This window comes from Xenopus tropicalis, chromosome 8 (genome assembly GCF_000004195.4).
Source record: "Xenopus tropicalis strain Nigerian chromosome 8, UCB_Xtro_10.0, whole genome shotgun sequence".
NCBI classification, from domain to species: Eukaryota; Metazoa; Chordata; class Amphibia; order Anura; family Pipidae; genus Xenopus; species Xenopus tropicalis.
Window position 1 is genome coordinate 42,661,982 of NC_030684.2, and position 21,156 is coordinate 42,683,137.

A 21,156-nucleotide genomic window follows, 5' to 3' on the forward strand; every position below is an offset into this window, starting at 1 on the left:
ATCAGTAAAATGCCAATAATGTGAGGAGTTGAGTTATAAATCTGAAAAGTGAGTCATTGGCATTATATTTTGACTTGAAGGCAGACAAGCAATGGTGCATTACAATAAGGATGGTTGGCATGGGAGCACAAAGCTGTGCCCTTTTAGTGACCAGGCCCACAGCTACATCAGAGGAGGTCCCTGACAGTGCAAGAAGGCTGTTTAATAAGAAGAAACTTTACAGAAATGAGGGATATCCTCCAAGTATTAATGTTAAATATTCCCAAATCATCTTTTGGGTCCCCTAGTAAATACTGTTTCTCCCTTAAAACTAAATAAAGCAATCCCCATCTTGTGTTGAATGACACAGCTCTTCCTACCCTAACAGGCTGAGACAATAGACAACAGGCTGAGATCCCAGGCATTAAATACCCAAGACTCACCAGATGCATCAGTATATTGACCCTTTCTCCCACCGGCTAGAATGTAAATTGCTGGTGGGATGGCATACGTGGTGCGGCGATTTGGCGAAATCGCCGAAGTTGCCTTGAGAGGAAGCTTCTTCGATTTCGGTGCCGCACATGCCATCCCACCGGTGATTTACATTCTAGCCAGTGGGATGCCATTTCGGGAGATTAGTCACCCATGAAAAGGGAGATTTGTTGCGCGGTGACTAATCTCCCCATCTGCCATGGAATTTACATAGTGGGGCATATTTACCATAGTGCAAAATATCACACTTGACATATATTCATCTAAAACAAAAATTCCCCTTGACATCAACAATTTACTAAAGCATGAGTACATATGAGTTGGCATATTCATTTCACATTGACATTCATGTCTTTTTCACCAGGCATAATTGTGCCACTGTGAACCTCAAAACTGAAAGTTCGCAATGGATTTTCTTGTGAAACCGCAGCAAAAATTTGTCACAAAAAATGCAAGAAAAATACTGCAATAAAAAACACTGTAAGAAAACACTATGAGAAAAAACTTGAGAAAACAATGCCCATTGTCTTCAATGCATGTTGCATGAGAAAAAAATCAAGAAGAAACTCCCATTGACTTCCATGCATTTAGCGTGAGATAATTCAATGCGTTTCACAAAATTTTCCCATGGCTTCACAATTTTTTTAGCACAGTGAAGTGGGACAGATTTGTTTATGATGTAAATTCGCCAGCATAATTACCCCATAGAGATCCGTGTGGACAATACCCTGGCATAAACATTTACGCTAGCAGACTTTCAGCACATTACTCTTGCAATGGTGTAGTTATGATTTTAAGTCATAATTTTAAGTTAAGATTAGGAGAAAAATAGCACTTTAGGAAATAAAAGTGTTCTGTCCCCATTGCTCTGTATGTGAGCAAAGTTTCATTGCATCTTGGGCGGCATGCCATCCCTAAATTTGTGCCACCCTAGGCCCATTCATTTGTGACCTTGCCACAAATCCAAGCTTGGCCTAGTCAGCAAATCACCAGCTAGGGCCAGGGTCAATATAATACATTTATCAGCAATATATCTGCCAGTAAATTTGTAAAGTTGCCAACCCTATTTATAATCCCTCCCTTCCTTCCCTGACTCTTTCCGTGACAGATCACCCACTTTTTATGTAGAGGCCAGCCTCTGCCCTGCCCATTATCCTTGCCCCCCTGCCCATTTAGGAACCAAGATAATGTTAGGCAGGCACTCTGGAACTCCGAAGAAGTAGATATAAAGCTCAGGTATAAAGTAAAATCAAAGTAGTTTATTTATTAACATATACACATAAATGCTATAAAGCCTTACGCGTTTCATACCATACTATTAGGCTCCCCTATGCTGAGGGTCTGGGGCATGAACACCTGGAGCAACCATGTACAACGGGTAAGCTATTTCTACTTTAATTGCTTAGATCTATATACCCATTGAAGATTTACCCCCCTGATCCATACCACCCATTCCCCTGCCTTGCCCGCCCATTTCCCCGCCTCCAAGTGACGTTACTGCCCACCCCAACCTAAAGGCCAGTATTAATAGCAAAAAAAGATGGCAACCCTAATTAAAGGCCGTTGTACTCTTGTATCAGTTTCTATCTAGATTTGTAAATTTCAAAGTAAAATATTCCTCTTAATCATAAAGCATTTATAATTTGCTTTGTTACAAAGTATTTAGAAAGTGTATTTCTTTCTGAGAAAAAAAAAAGTATGTTTCTGGTTAATGCTAATTTTCAGTATTTTGGAGGACCAAACCATATAGCGGTGGCAGCCCTGGGTTCTGAGTTATCCTTCTATTAACATCTGCATGGATTTGTTGGGTTACAGTAAAATGAATGATAGGAGGCATCCAAATGTGACCGCGCTGGGAAGGGCAGGAGAGATGAGCCATTTCTTTGTTGCACAGTTGTTTGCAGTACAAAGCCACATGATCAGAATAATTAATTGCACCCTGAAATTGTTCTCCTTAATGAAGGTTGAGCGGCGGTAGTTTGGTTGGTCAGGCCTCTATACAGTATCACAGGCGCAGGCCGCTGCTGAAAGCTGCAGAGACCAAGTGGCTGACATATTCTTGGGGGTTTGCACTGCACAAATCTGACTTATAACGTTACACAATTTCTCTGTGCCAAAAGCTTTCCCCTATAAACCTCACATCTCCCCAGTCTTGCTGAGAATGGGTCAGAGGGTCTTTCAAGGTAAAATTGCACATAGTGGCCTTGGCTACTGAGACAAGGGGAGAGGAAATGGGGGGGAGGGCAGAGTTCAGGTGCCCAGCAGGATGCCTCCCTTCCCCTGCTGTGCCCAGGCCAATTAGAGAGACTGGGCAAAAAACGAAATAGAGAAGTTCTTTTATTTGCTGTCTAATGAGTGGCCCAGTGGGATTCCTAAGCTTTATGTAAAGATGGAGATATTATTTTCCTGTCACTTGTACCAGCTCCTGTATGGCTGGGAGTGGAGTTCATGTCGGGCAGTCAGGGCTTTCCCAGGGGAACAACAATATCGTTTTAAAAGTTTGTGGTTTTCATTTTAAACACACGGACAAAGCCGTTCTTTCTACTCATGGCCTCATTTAAATATTGCGATTGTGTTGATAAAATCAGTTAAATAGGGAGCTTGCTGCCATTTTGCCTGACCCACATTTCAGGGCTGGTTGTAACACCACATTTCCTTGACACGGACACTCTTGACAGTCACTTTGTCACTCTAACATCTTTATTTCCATCTGATTTACTTTGGTATTTTTCAAAATCTTTTCTCCCATATTCATGTTGGGACAACTGTATTACTCTGAAGGGTAACTCCTCCCTCATATTGTTATACTTACTGCAGGCTTCTTGCTGGTGTAATTTTATGGTATGTCTCAGCGCTGGCGAGAGACCACACTTAAGAGTATTTCTTTTTTGTCCATGTTTGGATTGCCGCACCTACAACTGCCTGATGTTGTACCAGCAGTAAATTCTATGCGATACCCCCATTTCATATTAACATAATTAAGCCCTATGAGCCCAGGACTGTCCCTCCATCCTTCACTTCCTCCTTCGCAACTCCTAGAGCTATAGTGTTTGTCACTGCATTACTGCAGGCCTTCTAGTGGGCCTCATGGAGGGTCCCCTTCAGTTGTTCCACCATGGCCTTTAGTATACAATAAGGCAAAATTTTAAAAAACTTAAGGGCTAGTGGTCCAACAATATCGTACCATGAGGGAGTGGGTAGTTCTTCCTCCCAACTGACTGGGGCAAAGGTAGGAAAATAAGACTGCTGGTTAATTGATAGATTTGTATCTCTGCTGCCTACCACCAGTTCCAGCCCTGGATCATTGTTATGTATAGGCTTTATGTCAGGGTTCTTAGGCAGGGATTCCCAGGATCTGTCATAGGCAATGTGTTCACCCTTCAAATTAATAGAAAGAAGCTGGCAGAGGGCAAGGATATGATAATCCATGTGTTTCTTTCAGAGAGGAACCTACCGATCAAAGCACCTTTTATACCACAGGGGCATTGTATGGGCCTCTGGTCAGGACCTCCTCTTGTAGTTTACAGTGGTGCTGGAGGAAAACACCTAGGTTTGCCACTTGTATGATTTTGAACCAGACAGTCTTTTTTTTTACACGGACTGCTGGGTTCAAAAATTCCTGTCTGGATTTTAGAAGTCTGAACAGAATTTAGTCAATAATGGGCCCCTAACTTATAATCCTGGCCCTGACATCAATGCCCTGCCCCCTAACATCACAGCCCCACCCCTTAATGTCATAGTTCCACCCCTGACCTGAGCCACTCTGGTCTCCTACCGGAGAGTCCTCCATTAAAAGGTGGCAACCTTACACCTCTATGCTGGTTTTGTATCATTCAGAATCACTGGTGTAACAGCATGAGGAGTAAACCCCTGCTATAATAGTGGGGTTCTGTCTGTGATGAAGTCCCCCATGAATGATGGGTTCACATATGATATCTTCAGGATAATTATAATTGCACAGGAATCAAAAAAACATTATTTTCCACTAATTAACAATGGCATCTCCAATGCAAAATATCCCTTTCTTAAACAAGACAATGGATTATTCCAAATGCCTAAGAAATATGTCCTTTGTTCTGTGCCTTTACTGAATTTCTCATTACTATTAGAAATCCTTTTTCCTGTAAACATTTCTGATTTTGTTACTAAAACCTACCCTATAGGATAAAATGTTCCAGCGTTATTATAGCCTGTAAATCAGTTCTGGGTATAATCTAGCTAAATGCTATGTAAGCTTGCTGGAACCAATGAGATTGTTCTACAAATAAGACACATCTTTCAATCACATGCTTTCAAGAGCCAGGAAGCTTATTTCTCCGGCACTCAGTGTTTCAAGCTCTGAGATCATTGCTCGTCTTTTCAAATATCCATGTGTTATAGTTGGCAGTTTCAGAAACCACACTGTATAGTTCCAGCTATACCAGCTTTTTATAACCAGCCAAAGAGGTGCCAGGTTTCCTATCTATGCTTTCAGTTCTGTGATTTTATTGGGATTTTTTTAATTAAAGGAGATCCTTTAGGCGCTGACTGCAAATATATATTTTTACTCTATCAGTGCTGATATCTAATTAACTGTATTTCCAATCAGCAATGGTGTAATTACTTTACACATAATAATTACATGTTGGTTTCTACATGTCACCTAAATGGGCCTGAATAGTTTCAACAACACCAGGCAGGCTGTAGCTCCAACCGATAAAAGCCTCTTTGTTTCTCTTAGGGATGCATCAGGTCCATAATGTTTGAATTCAAAATACCAAATACCAAACGGCATCCAAGCCTTAATTTTCATATTAAAATGAAGTAATAAAAGTTTTGCATCATTGTTATCATTTGTCAAGAACTGTTAAGGACAAAGAAAGTTATTTTATTGTACATAATATGACCTATTCTATCGGAGCCAAGTCAAATTGGGCATAATGCCTCTACGTTACCTTTTAGTACAGGTATGGAATCCTTTATCCGGAAACCCATTATCCAGAAAGTTCTGAATTACGGAAGGCCATCTCCAATAGATTTGTGCTCTTCAAGGTGTTTTTCACCTTCACTACCTCTTCTGTACTTTGTGATATCATATTCCCAGACAATGTTGTGTATGTGGGCAGGACCAAATGAAACAAACAAATGAAATTAGTGAGCACAATACTTTATTTCTGGTTTACTTTACCCAACTTGTCAGCAAACACTTTGTGGTTTTGTGGAAAAACCCTGTCCAGACCTCACCAAATGATCAGATCTTAACGAGTATGGCCACCTTAAGAGACATACAAAAGAATTGTACTATTAGCCATCCTGCTGCGGTTTTGGAGTGCAAAAAAATTCACATAAAATGTGACCCTAAAGCGCTTTCAGGCTGGACCTTCCAAAATATTTACAATGGCAAATGTGTTCATCCCTCATCTCATTTTAATTGGCCTTTAGTCCCACGCAACCCCCTTCCACTGCTCTGAGCCACCATAGGAGGCCAGCCCCATAGCTTGAGAATCTCTCTTATAAAGGGATTAGCAAATAAAAGCAATAAGGGGATCTTTGTACCTATAATTTCCTATTCAGCTTGTCTATATATAATGAGCAGCTTCCTGTCTCACTTGTATGGTTTAATGACCTCTTTCCCATAAGGTTTCTGACTTTAATAATAATAATAAATCTGAATTTACTGTTCTTATCTGTCCCATTGATGAATTCCTACAGATCTTGCATGGAGAATGCCCAATGTTTCACACTAACATTCACTGTCAGTCAGCACTGCTTATCTGCATTAGGGAAGACTCTACTGCAATATATCAAGCAGTGATATTGTTTAATCAGATGGGAGCAGGTGCAAGCCAGAGATTTGCCTGGAATAAGCTCATCCAAGCAAATAAAGAGCATTATTTAAAGAACTGAAAATAATAACATAATGTTTTCTCAAGGATACATGGCTTAATCCTACCTAAGGCCTGTTAGAAAATTTATATTTTTATACTTATTTACCATATGGCACCCTACGTACTTTCCAAAAATGTGATAATCTGTGTTTATTAACGTTTATACTCTGTTATAGAACCAGCGTGTAACAATAAATAGAGCAGACCCAATGGCTGCTGGAGCTCCCTAGAGTAAATTTGCAGTACAGTGAAAGTCCTCAGGGACACCTAGCATATGTGTTCACTATATATTGTCTTTTGCATAGTGTTGAGAGATTCTGCTGTGAGACCCAGTTATTCAAAGATATACTATAATGCAGCCTTGTATCTTCACGTTGCTCCCCTGGAATGGTGCTAGGATCCAAGAGAAGATGAGAACAAATGTTTAGGGTCTTTCAAGAACAAATATTTAGGATCTTAGATTCCTTTCTTTTTTTTTGCATCTATTCTATTCTATTCCCATTTCAGTCATAATTGTATTAATTGTCTCAGAGTTGACTTGGTTTATATCATCTTTGTATTGAGTCATCTTACTTCCTTACAAGCCAAATCTTGACTCTGGCTTGACCTGCTCCTCTACTGATGTTGAGTTACACTTCAAAGCCAAGGCCTCATACCAACCAGTTCACAGTCTTTAAAGGAAAACTATATTTGCCCCAAGTCATGACCAGAACTCTTAATAAACAAAGAGACAATATGGGTCAAACAAGTGCACCTAAATAGTCAATGGAGCTAAATGTTACCTGACAACATTTTTGACAGATCTGGATCAACTAAGGGTAACAATAGTGTTCTGGGGGAATTTCCACAAATGCAGTCCACAATATTTCCAATGAACAAACCCGTTATTCATGATATGTGTGGAGTTGTGTATATAAGAGAGAGCTGCTATATACGCCAGAGACCTCAACAGATGAGGAATTCTTTATAATGTTTCCGTTTAGCACACAGAGAATAGGAATATGAATAATGGCATATACACAAGGAAGAAATATTCTCTTTGCTACTTATTTATTATTATAACATATTTATAAAGAGTCAATATATTCTGCAGCGCTGTACAATAAATAGGAGTAAACATGGATCATATAACTTATAACAGTATTTATGGCCTGTTTTCCCTTTAAGCACATATTCCCTTTCACTGTTCTTTCTTAAAAGAGCAGTTAGAGAACTCCATCCAGATGTGCATGCACCTCTCCCTATCTGTACTCATACCTTCATCCGTACAGGTCAGGAGAGTCTGGCTACGCTTTGTACAGTCACATTTGGGGAGTTAACCTAAGTGTTAATCCTGCTTAAAGGGGATACTGGAAGGGATATTCGTAGCTGCTATATATATTCCACTGGCTTGTATCATATAACATTTTTGGCTGCCAGAATAAAACTGGGTCAGTTTGCTCTAAAAAACCAAGTCTCCCACACATAACATATGTTAACATAAATACAACACCATGCATTCTTTATTCTGTGAAACAGGAGGAGGCACTGGGGAAGGAAAAGAGGGAATTCAGCTTAGCCAAGCAGATATAGGCCTAGCCAGAAAGTGGTGCGGAGCTAAACTTATGAGACAATAACTGAAGCACGGTCACACTTAGAAACCAACATTTTATGCTTGGAACCCAACCAGAATGAGTAACATTTTAAGACCCTTAAGATATAATGAACAGGAAAACATTGATTTTGCATGGCCCTGGCAATACCCGGACCCTATCATTCATATCACTTGCAACCCCAATGGCCAACACCTGAGGGCAGATTTAGACAGACCTGATCTCTCTTGGCCTTTCCAAGTTAGAAACCAGCTTTTGACTAATGTTGGTGGGTCATCTTTGGGTGCAGAACTATGTTCTCTTATACTAGGGCAAATGGATTGGGACTACTGTATAGGGTTTTTTTTATAAGTGGAAGGGGAGCTGGTGCAAGCACTTATGTTTTTGCCTTAAATACACCCCAAACTACTTTTGTGCACCTGTCTAATAGCAGGGCCAAGGTATTCTTCATTATGGCTTTTTTTGTTTACCTCTTAGGCATTGCCAGTATTTAGCTGGGGGGGAAAATTGGCATCCCTCTCCGATCAAAACATTTACCCCCATATCTAATAAGAGGACCTTAGTTTGCCCAGTAGCAGTAACCAATAGCAACCAATAAGATGTTTGCTTTTAAACTAGGGATGCACCGAATCCGCTTTTTTTGGATTTGGCTGAACCCCACAATCTTTAGTAAAGGATTCGGCCAAATACCGAACCGAATCCAAATTAGCACATGTTAATTAGGTTTTGGGAGGGTTAAATGTTCGCACACTTGAAAAATTTTCAACTTTCGTGTTTATGTGACAAAAAGTCACAAAATATTCAGATTTGGTTCGGCTAGGACCGCGGATTCGACCGATCCAAATCCTGCCGAAAAAGGCAGAATCTTGGCCGAATCCTGGATTCGCCGCATCCCTATTTTTTACCCCAGTTTTCTCCATTTTTACTGTGACCAGTAGTGAGGAATAGCGCAATTCAATGCTAGGAGAAACCAGCAGAAATGAATTATCTTGACTTAATGCATGAAGGAGAAACCACTGCATTGAATTGGTACTGTCACTTGTAAGTTGCACTTGCATTGGCATGACAGGCACATGGGTAGGACATCTGCACCCCTAGAACACCCTTTACCAGCTCTGCATTCATAATGTGCCCAAGTGGATGCTGGATGACAGTGACATATTTTGAAGCTGTATCAAGCACAAGGGATTACTAGTCATGGTAGACTGGGTTGTAGCCATGGGTGGCTAGCTGTTGTCTACAAATTTCATTGGAGAACAGCAATGGTATCTTGATGAATTGTGCAGGATTTTCATTATTCATAATTCATTCCAATGCCAGGGTCATAGGTTCTGTTCCATACAGGCAATCATTTTAATGCATTTCTACTTTCAGCTCATGCTTGAGTAAATTGACTCCAACAGTAGAACCTCCATTTTATATTTTTAAAAAGGACCAGAAAAAAATGGTGTAAAATCCAGAAAAATGTAAAATCAGGGAAATGCATTATGCATTATAGATTGTTGGGACAACAAAAAATTGTGTAAAATGCAGGAAAATGTAAAATTAGATGATGCAAAATTGAGGTTCCACTGTACAAATCAGCAGGTTATTGGGCTCCTGATGAACTGACCCTTGTGTTTGTGGTAGGGATATCCGAGTGTGAGGACCACCGTGCATGGTAGGGACTAATATAAATGACTTAAACTTCCCCGTACAGAGTTGTGCAATATGTCAACAGCATGTAAATACACAATAATTATAGATTTATTTTGAGGTAAGTGATACTGTGGAAAGATGGTATAAGAGAGAAATGATTGGGTGAATAATCACCTCCTGTTTGCTCAGGGGCCCTTTGCATCATGTGTAACATTAGGGGTTCCAAGCGGGTCATGCTGCTCTTCAATATATCAGTCGGCTGAAATTTGTTACATTAAAAATGAAATGTTTGTCTATTCCCCTTTCTTTCCATCTTCGTGCCACTCAAGAGCCCTGAAATATTTAAAAATCATTAGGGAAGTTGGCAGCAACGCTAAAAATAGCGCTTCTAGACCTGCTCCTTTGAGCTCTCCTGCAATTAACACAGAGTTACTGCTTTTTTAATGGTTCATCAGCCGCTGCCTATGAAACCGTCTCCCATGCTCCCTGGGCTGAATCTGGCTGGGGATGCTTGGGATTCAGTGATGGAGAGCACTCTGTTCCTGACAATCCTTCACTCCGTTGACTGCTTTATAGGATTCCTGCCTCTATTACTGTCAGGCCCTGCACATTGCTGAGTTATGGGGCCCACCTTGTGCACATTTGTTTTTCCCAGTGCTGGAGGAACACTTCCATGTAATTAAATTAGCAGTGATTGCACTCACTATTTTGCCCTTATTTAAACATTTGTGTGTGTGAGTAGAGCTGGGAGACATGCCAATATGTTCAGCCTTGAAGGCAAAATCTTGGGAGCCCTCACTGACTGGCGATAGCCAAGGGCTCAGAAAAGCAATTAACCTGAAGCTCTAACTCAAGTGGAGTTATTATCATTACTTTAATTAAGAGACAATCATATACTGTAGCATAGTCAATTGAGGCTTGGTGCATGTACCAATAGAATGGAAAGAATACCTAAATTGTCTTTAAAGGAGAACTAAAGCTTATCTAAAGAAGAAATGTTGTACATCATGTTCTGGGCTTCTGTACCAACAGAAACCACAGCCCTTTAGCAGGGAATATCTGTGCCCCTAAAGATGCTACTGTCTGTGCTACTGTCACTTACTGAGTTTAGGGACCCACTCACAATATACTCCATATATAGAATATAAATGTCATAATATAAGGCATGGCAGCTCTAAAACTACTGCAATTAGCATCATACATCATACTGAAGCATCACCCTCTATGACAGACAAACCTCATTTTCTGTTTGGCAATTTGTGACAACCCCTAAGCTTAGCTGCTCAATAGCTGTTTAGAGCACACTGAGCATGTGCACTGTCACTGACACTTCTAACTTCTGTTCCAATATGGTGACCCCCTGTGACAACATTTCTGCTACAGAAATGCTGAACCTTTAGGCTGGTTCAATAAGTTTAGTACAGGTATAGGACCCATTATCCAGAATGCTCGGGACCAAGGGTATTCCGGATAAGGGGTCTTTCCGTAATTTGGATCTCAATGCCTTAAGTCTACTAAAAAATCAATAAAACATTAATTAAACCCAATAGGATTGTTTTGCATCCAATAAGGATTAATTATATCTTAGTTGGAATCAATTACAAGGTTCTGTTTTATTTCTACATAGAAAAAGGAAATCAGTTTTAAAATTCTGAATTATTTGCTTAAAATGGAGTCTATGGGAGATGGGCATTCCGTAATTCGGAGCTTTCTGGATAACGGGTTTCCGGATAAGGGGTCCGATACCTGTATATAAAATATGGCATTGCTAGCAATATACATTTTTAGGGTTTTATGCTTCTTTTAATTTGCTCATATGATATCCATCTCTATAGCACGTTTTGCTTGGTAGGGTCACTGGTCCTAACCTGAAAAGCTATCAACCAGTTAATGTTGGTCACAGGGAAACAGAAGACATTTTACAATAGCTTTTAAGGGATGTTGGCCACTAGTGATGAGCAAATCTGTTCCATTTTGCTTTGCTGGAAAATTCACAAAACTACAGGAAAATTCGCAAAATGGCCAAAAATCCGCAAAATGCATTGTTGAGCATCTTTTTTTGTCGCCTACATCTTTTTTTTGTCGCCTGCGTCTTTTTTGCAGCGACCAAGCCTATTTCACCATGATCATGCCCAATTTGACGCAACAGTGCTCAATTTGACGCAGCCATGCCCAATTTGACCTGACCATGTCCAATTTGATGCGGCTGTGCCTATTTTTTATTTTGCTGAACTTTTGCGAGACAATTCGCCAATGGCAAATGCAGAAATTCACTGCAAATCCATGCCTGACGAAAAAAATTGCTCATCACTATTGCCCACTTCTTGTATGTGCATAATAGCACAATTAGAAGGTTATGGGTAGTGATAGGGCAGCGCCAAGGGCAGACATTCTTGGGATCTTGGAAAAGACTAATGGTGTCATATACTAAGTCAAGGGCATGGTTCATGTTCAAGCAGTCACATTCTGCCATGTTATTTGCATTTCGCACCCTGCTCTGCACTTCTCTGAATTCTCTGTTTTTACAGTTGAGTTCAGAGACTTTGGTTCTCTCCATCTTCCATCAATACAGCACTGCCTGCATTTAGTAATGTTACAGGTCCCTTTATTTATTGGCACTTTATTGGCACTAGGTTTAGAGTGCATCCGGACCCTAGACACAAATGCTTTTAGAATGAGCACAAAGATATATACTCTTGCGCAAGCACTTGCATTTGGGGTAAATGAACCCTTAAATCTGCAAGGTGAGGAAGTTACGCCTTCATGGAAGGCAAAGGAAAAGCAAAAGGAAAATAAAGATAGATTCATATTTATTTCCCTTAGGTAACTAAAAACAGAATAAAAATGAAGGTATGGCATCTCTTTAGTGATAGAAGCTAGATACTTTTTGAACTCAGTGGGTGTCAGTGCTGTGCAGCATATGTACTGTAACTGATCCTACACTGACTCTAATTACATATGTCTGTGCTCTAGAATCCATAGAGTAGTGCACCTAGGAGATTCAGGAGATGATTACTATATCTAATAGAACACAATATTAATGTAGCTCTGTGAGGAGTGCCTCTCTGTCAGTCATGTAATGAGCTCTGTGTGTGAGATAGGGCATCCTCCTGAGCCTAAGTGGCTGAAGCAGCGGCTAGCATGTGGCAGCGATTACCCAGGAAATCATATTGTGTCACAGGAACGCTCTATGCTTCACGGGATAAGTAAATAAACTTTATGCACGGAAATCTCAGGCTCCGGCTTTCTCCCAAAATCAAAGGCATGCAGACTTCTCAAAAACTCGTGTTTTTTTTTTTTTAACAAGTGTACCCTCCCCATCTGCCTGCAGGCCCCATAAAGATTGATATTTACTAAAGAGTGCAATGCCATAGCATACAAAACTGACCCAGTCCCTTTATTGATATAATTACAGTTTCCCAAACTTTAAGCTTAGTTCTTTCAGCATTATTTGGATGGGTTTGTATTGTTTAGTAAACATGTCCCAAAAATGTAACCAATTCCCAATTTTTATGCATTAAGCTAAAGGCACTTTAATCTATTACACAGGAGCGAGACTCGCAGCCCACAAGCCACATCTGGTCCTGTTAAACCATGGAAGGTCAAGAGCAGGTACCGTCATGTTTTTTTAATATCCCATAGTTTCAGGACTCTGGTCCTCCTACCTGAAAGGAGCCCCCCGGACCAGAAAATATCACAACTGAAACTGCAAAGTAGATATTATTTCAATATGTATCTTGTTTGACTGTTAAAGTATTCAGGTAAGGGATACCGAGCCTGTGTCCCTCCTACCAGTTATTAAAGTGCAACTCTGGATAATGTCATGTGTTTTCTTACACGGCAGTTAAATATTTAAGAATAACGATTGTGCCCAAGAATTCTCTCTAATGTATTCTAATCTGTCATCTAATTAACATTACAGCTATTGGTTATAAAACAGGTTGCAGAACTTACAATGGGTTCCTCAACCACTAGGGACATTTTATACTTTCTACAATCAGACAGGTGTCTCTTATAAAGGAAAAGAACCTCAATGGGCAATAAAATTACTTTGAGCTATAGGGGGGATTCCTACAATCAGGGTTGGACTGGACGTTCAGCGTACCAAGCCTAGTGAGTCCCAGTCAACAGCTATTTCTTATTTCCAGTATAGGTTTATTTGACAGCTACTACATTTAGCTCTATCTACACCTAACCATTGGTGGACTTTCAGTATCAGGTTCTTTGGTGAGACCAAGCCCTGACACTGCAGTAGTTAGTGAAGGATTCTAATGGGGATACTTGAGGATGCAGTGGAGATTATTCTTTTGATGCTCTATACATCATCATCTTTAGGGTCATTGGCTGCAGTGACCTTAAGGTAAGAGTCCTGGAAAACAAGGTCCTTTAGATTGAATGGTAATGTCTTTTCACTATAGTATGTAATGGCGGCTCAAGCAAAGCAAGATTCCAAGATATATTTTCCAAACAAGCTATTGTCTTATTCAAAAAAAAAAAAAAAGAAAGGATGCCCGGGAGGGAAAATGCATTCAGAATCTTTATAGAAAACAGATAATCTACAGCAATGTCCTATCATTAAAAACATGTCTTGGCCAAAGTTGTGAGAAAATCGTACAAATCCAGCATTTATTCAATGACATACCAAAGACTTTTGAGGTTTGATATTTTTTCCCCCCTCCGTAACTAATATCAATTGAGCTTTGTCCTCAACCCTAAAACAATAGGTTGTTCCTAATTATGTCTGTATTCTCTTAATTTTAAAGTCTTCTTCTTAAAATATTCCATCTATTATATTCCATCTATTTTTGCACTGGAACCAAATAAATGATAATACGCTGATTCTTTTTCTTTGGTGGTGGGGGTTGCTTAGTCTCTTAAGTCAGAATGTTATATCAAACCCCACCCCCCCACTACAGATAATCAGGATATGAAGAGCAAACAGATTATCCCTTTCTTAGTAACCATGGAAAAACAATTGTGCTGAGTGCTGTGGCACTGAGTGTTGAGATTTGTAGCAACCTCACAAGCAGCAGGATCAGCAGGTAGAGTGTGGTGGGGAGGCAATGATAGAGTAGGTGATGGACACACAACTTTGGACAGACTCCTCAGTTCTCTTTCTCATTCATTTCTCCACATCTGTTTGCAATTGAGTTTCTGCGGCATCTCCATTTCTGTTCAACCCTCCCCCAAACAACGTTTGTGCAGATTTTTATTTTTTTTTTGTCCATATTTCAGCCAGAGTCATTGGAAGGATAAAGCTGAAGGCAGTGAATTGAGAAGATAATAGGGAGGATAATAGCAGAACACCGGGGCATGATGCATAGCCAACATGTTGTATATTTTTATTGCTTTTCTTTGTTCTAGGAATACAAAAGTGCACTCCTGCGCTTCTGCTGGGGTCATGCATGTAACTATCATTACAGCTTTATTGCAACAGCCAGGTGTGAACATGTTAAAATATGGCAAGTCCTGGGAAGGAAAATGAGAAGCCCTGCCGAAAAGAGCAGCAATTACACCATGATGGGGGAAATTAGGAAATGCAGCCCAGGCAAGAGCATAGTCTTTTGCACCTGCTTCATCTTCTCTGTGGGGCTGAGGAAAAGCCCAGACATGGAGATATTGTTCAGATGGAAGGGGTTAATTATGCGCTGGCATGAGGCCATATCATATGAGATATGGAGATGTCAGGGATTCATTTGAAGCTCTGGGGGAAGCAAGTGCTCATTACTGAACACGTAGGAGATGTTCACTCTGCCCAGTACAGAGGATAAAGGTATTTTCTGTTACATTATTCCTCACTCCTTCATTTTCTGCAAGTTAGCAGCACATTCTAAATACTATAACATTCAAAGTAACTCTTACAAACAGGCTTACGTGGCAGTGGCTCGCATATATATACTCAGCAGGGATGTAGCGAACCTCAAAAAAAAGTTCGCGAACTTACGCCAAAAAGCGCAAATATTTGCGAACTTTGTAAACCCCATAGACTTCAATGGGAAGGTGAACTTTAAAACCTAGAAAAGCCATTTCTGGCCAGGAAACTGATTTTAAAGTTGTTTAAAGGGTGCCACGACCTGGACAGTGGCATGCAGGAGGGGGATCAAGGGCAAAAATTTCTCTGAAAAATACTTTGTTGATACAGCGTTGCGTAAAACGGGCAGACCTAGCAGAAATACGCTGCGTTTTTTGCTATTTCGCACTATTAGCACCATGGAAACGGGATTTTCTTACACCAGTACTAGGCTAAAAAACGCCATGTGTGGTTGTGCGGCGTTTTTAGGCTGAGAAAAAACGCAGCGAAAAAAAAACCGCGGCGAACCCAAATTGCGAACATACGCGGAAAGTTCGCGAACTTCCGAACTTGCGAACACCCGATGTTCGCGCGAATTAGTTCGCCGGCGAACAGTTCGCTACATCTCTAATACTCAGTCCAATAACTTAGAACAACCAATCAGATAATTTATTTTATTATTCTAATAGCAGCAGATTGTTTAAAGCTGATAACAGATTGGTTGCTAAAATCCACTGCATTAGGCAAATGTGTTGTAAAGCTGGCCATGCATGGCCAGATTTGGTGAGACACCTTCACAGATTTTGACCTTACTGTTTAACCATTGACTCATGTATGTCAGGTTGAGGGTGAGTTTTTGGCAGATCATCTTGTGAGCCCATAGCAGTGATTGGTCCTGTTTGAAATTGTATCCTGCAGGCAAATACATGGTGCATTAGCAGATAAAGAAGTGGAGTCATAGCTTCTCTTCACTTCTTGCAGTTTCCATTGGCTGGATATTAAGTAGGATTGGCCAGTGAATGTCCACTTTAAGTACCAAAGTACCAGAGGTGCATGGGTTGTAGACCTGAGAGAGCCTATTGGGCAGAAGAAAGTTGCTTAAAAAAGCAGTCTTGAGGAAACCAAATCACAATCCTACATGCTGTAGTTATTTGGGGTACAATTCAGAAATTAGGGGTGTAGGGTTGAGAAGGAGTAAGTCCAGGCCACGGGCTGCCGGTGTTTAGAAAGTAAACATTGTAAAAGGAGGTGCTGCAATATAGTAGGGCCATGCAAACAGAATATTTCATGTCTCTATCTCACAATCTCTAAAATATTTTTGAGTTTTATTGTTTTGAAATAAAAATATTACAGAGAACAAAAAATGAGAAAAAAAAATGACGGTAGGATGTCAGTAAAATGAGAAATTTGGTCAATGGTCTGAATATTTTTGCAATGCACTGCAGTACGTCTGATAACCTGACAAAGGTTTCTAGGCCCCCTGGGTCTTGGTGAAATCTAGAGTCCCCTAGCCAAAGCTTGAGAGCACGTGGGTCATCTCTGGACAAGAGAAAATGTATTCTGCTGCAGTTACAATGGATTGGCTTTCAGTTTATGCAAATTCATCAGAATTGCATTTCAGATTAACATAAAAGACACTGAGGAACTAAGACAAAGTCTAGAGTAGGGTGAATGTAAGATTTCAGTTATGATGACAGGCTGTCCAAGTTGGGTTTGTTTACATAAGAAAAGAGGAAATTTAGGGGCATATGACCATATGATCCCTTTGTACAAATATATAAAGGGGCCATAGGGAAAAAAAAGAATCTTTGGAAGCATATTCACTAATACCGCTCCCACAGGACAGGGAGACGTCTCTTGGGATTAGAAGAAAGCCTGTTTCATCTTTAGATCTAAAAGGGGTCTGTACAGTGAATGCAGGGAGATTGACCAGTTCACTCCTGGAAGAGCTTATATTGGCTGTACAGTGGACTATTTAAATGAATCAGATTTGATCACCAAGGAGGGATTCATTTAAAATTTTATTAAGCGTGCTGGCAATTTTATATGTTCTGTTTTGCCTTTATATATACAATATAAAAAGCGAAAAGATCAAATACATAGGCTAAATGGAAAGATTTAAGGTGGGCAGCGCTTTATGGTATGCTGATGGATTGTTAAGGTGGCCACACACGTGGCAATCTGCGATCTTTCGTGCGACCATCAGTCGCACGAAAGATCGTCAGACCCGCCACTAACCTTCAGGGTTGAAACAGGCAGACAAGGAGGTAGAAACAATAGGATTTCTACCTCTTTCTGCCGATTCAGCCTTGACGGCAGATTTTGGTCAGGCGCCTTCTATGGCGCCCGTTCAAAATCTTTTAACTGGTCCGATGGGCGAGTTGACCGATATCAGCAGCTTCCGAATATCGTACTAAACAAGGTTTTGTACAATATTATCGGTGCGTGTATGGGCAGCTTTAGAAGCAAACCAGTGTCGAGTCATGGCCCCTTCCACAAACCCTAACCATAACTGTCCTTCTTATTGCTACTTGGTCAGACACCTTTTGGGGTTAAAAAGGCCTCAGCCAATATATTACCAGTTAGTTACCAGTTAGTCCCAAAGGCAATCATTTAGGAATTATACAGAAATAAAATACAGCTATGGAGTAAGCAATCTCAAATGACACCCCACCTTACAATACTAGCGTTTCTTCAGTGGTTCTATTAAAAGTAAATGGCAGGTAGCCACTGGTGGGAGCAATATTTTGGTAGCTTCTGTTTTATCTAAAAAGCCCCGGGTGCCATTAGCCCTAGGGAGGAGGAGAAGTAGACTGAAGTAGTAAAGTCTAATCTAGCCTAATAAGCCATATCAGGAAGTTCTTTCAGATGACTCTTGTGAGCACCCTATTGTGCACATAAACTTTCTTAAAGAAAGAACCCTTTGTCTTTAGATATCAGCCACCTGCCACAACATTGTATTATTTTCTATTGAATATTCCATTAATTCATGGCTGCAAGTGGATCAGGCAGGACTATTGAACACAGTGTTCTGCTGCTGCAAAGGTGCCCGGTGTTGTACCGGAAGCTGGCATTACGTGCGACTGTATTATCAGCAGGAAACCCTTGCAGGAATAGTAAATATGCTTTTTAGGGTATACCCTTGAATAGAATATGCTAATAAAGGCGACCTAATGCAAAATCCGGCCCACAAGCAACAAGACTGGTCAATCAGTCAATCATCCTGGGGGTTCATGGCTCCATGAACTTGCTAGGCAGTAACAGCCAATACAAATGATTTGACCCCCGTGTGTCTTAGTATCATGTAGTTCTGTTTGAGGAGCAGCAGAACTCCAGTGGAAGGGTTATGTAGTCCGATTTGTATATGTGCAAGCAAACTTTCCCAAAATTCTTGTCCCTCTGAGCTGTGTGGTCTTTGCTGGTCACGTGACAGGCTGTTCAGTGATACCCCTGCCTCAGGTTTCAGTAAACATGTCAAAACATATCTTGTGAAGAGCGACAAGAATGAAAACTGGTGGTCCTGGGATAAGAATGGAGAAGGAAGCAGGGAGGATGTGTGTTCATGTGTGTGCTGGGTAAGGTGGGGGTCAAAATCAAGGCTACCAGTTGTTCTATGAACTTAAAGAGAGGCTTTAGTAAGATAACAGGCCACCCCCCCCCCCCCCCCATGCTTGAGTTACTCCCTCCCATCCTGTTTCTCTTTTGAGTTTCTTTATTTGGTTGGATCATTAGGGCAGTGAACTCCTAATTGATAGCAAATGATTTCTCATCTGGGTGGTATTAAAACCTCCCCATTCCTTTGACTCAACTACAAATGTTATGTTAGCAATACTCCATGCTGACGTTAAACTTGACACTAGTTGTGTTATTAGAATGTATATAACACTGGCCAACAAAGTTCTACTGTTCTGTAGCCACAATCATAATCATTACCTGCAGATCATGTAGTGTCAGGGAGGCCATACTGCGTTGCACCAGATTCTATAGGCTGGCTAGGATCTCAGAGGCAATTTTAGTGGCTAAAAGATATGGGACCTGTTATCCAGAATGCTTGGGACCTGGGGTTTTCCAGATAAGGGTTTTTACATAATTTGGATCTCTATACCTTAAATCTACTAAAAAATCAATAAAACGTTAATTAAACCCAATAGGGTTGTCTTGCTGCCAACAAGGATTAATTATATATTAGTTATAATCAAGTACAAGGTACAGGTATGGGATCCCTTATCCGGAAATTCATTATCCAGAAAGTTCTGAATTACCAAAAGGCCATCTCTCATAGACTCCATTATAAGCAAATAATTCTAATTTTAAAAAATGATTTCCTTTTTCTCTGTAATAATAAAACAGTACCTTGTACTTGATCCCAACTAAGATATAATTAATCCTTATTGGAGGCAAAACAATCCTATTGGGTTTATTTAATATTTAAATGATTTTTAGCAGACTTAAGTCATGGAGATCCAAATTACAGAAATATCCTTTATCCGGAAAACCCCAGGTCCCGAGCATTCTGGATAACAGGTCCTTTACCTGTACTGTTTTATTACTACAGAGAAAAAGGAATCAGTTTCAAAAATTTTAACTATTTGATTAAAATTGAGTCTATGGGAGATGGCCCATAATTTCGAGCTTTCTGGATAACTGATTTCCGCATAACGGATTCTATTCCTGTACTTCCATTTATTGCATAAGATATCATCTTTATTGCTAATGTTCTTAACCAAAGATTGGCAAGGTGCAGGAAAAAAGACATTAATAGGGTAATGTAAAAGTAGCAGCAGGTATAGTGGCTCATGGCAAATAATCAGGTGAACAGTAAATTGTACTTGCTGAATGGTAAAAAGACATAGGGGCTCATTTACAAACATAGGCATCCCCTAGGTATCTTTGTATCCACATTTGTGCGGTTTAGCACTTACACTTACACACAGATCCCCAAGGGAAAGTTTTAAAACATCAGCCCTTAAGATGAATGTACTTTGATTTAGCTTTCTGCCTCTTTTCATTTGGATGTTCCATAAACCTGAGGGGTCATTTACTATTCAAGTTTGTCCCTTAAGGTGGCCACACACGTGGCGATCTGCGAACTTTCGTGCGACCATCGGTTGCGCGAAAGATCGTCAGACCCGCCACTAACCTTCAGGGCTGAAACGGCAGATAAGGAGGTAGAAACAATAGGGTTTCTACCTCCTTCTGCCGATTCAGCCCTGATGGCAGATTTTGCTCAGGCGCCTTCTATGGCGCCCAATCAAAATCTTTTGACCTGGCCGATCGGCGAATCGACCGATATCAGCAGCCTTCTGCGATACCGGACGACTCGCCGACTTGACAAACACGCACCGAATATCGTACGAAACGAGGTTTCATACGATATTATCGGTGCGTGTATGGCCAAATTTAGTGCTTAATAAAAGAGCACTTCTGTCCCATGTGCCTGGAGTGGCAAGTTTTTTCATGCACATTTTTTTCATAAATAAATTGCGACTTTAAAAATATTCTTGAGTATGTTCTTGTGTTTTTTTCTCAAATCATCTGGAATATTGATAAATCTGCCCCTTAGGGGCTGATTTACTTACCCACGAACGGGTCGAATGGAGTCCGATTGCGTTTTTTTCGTAATGATCGGTATTTTGCTATTTTTTCGTATGTTTTGCGATTTTTTCGGATTCTTTACGAATTTTTCGTTACCAATGCGATTTTTGCGTAAAAACGCGAGTTTTCGTATCCATTACGAAAGTTGCGTAAAAAGTTGCGCATTTTTCGTAGCGTTAAAACTTACGCGAAAAGTTGCGCA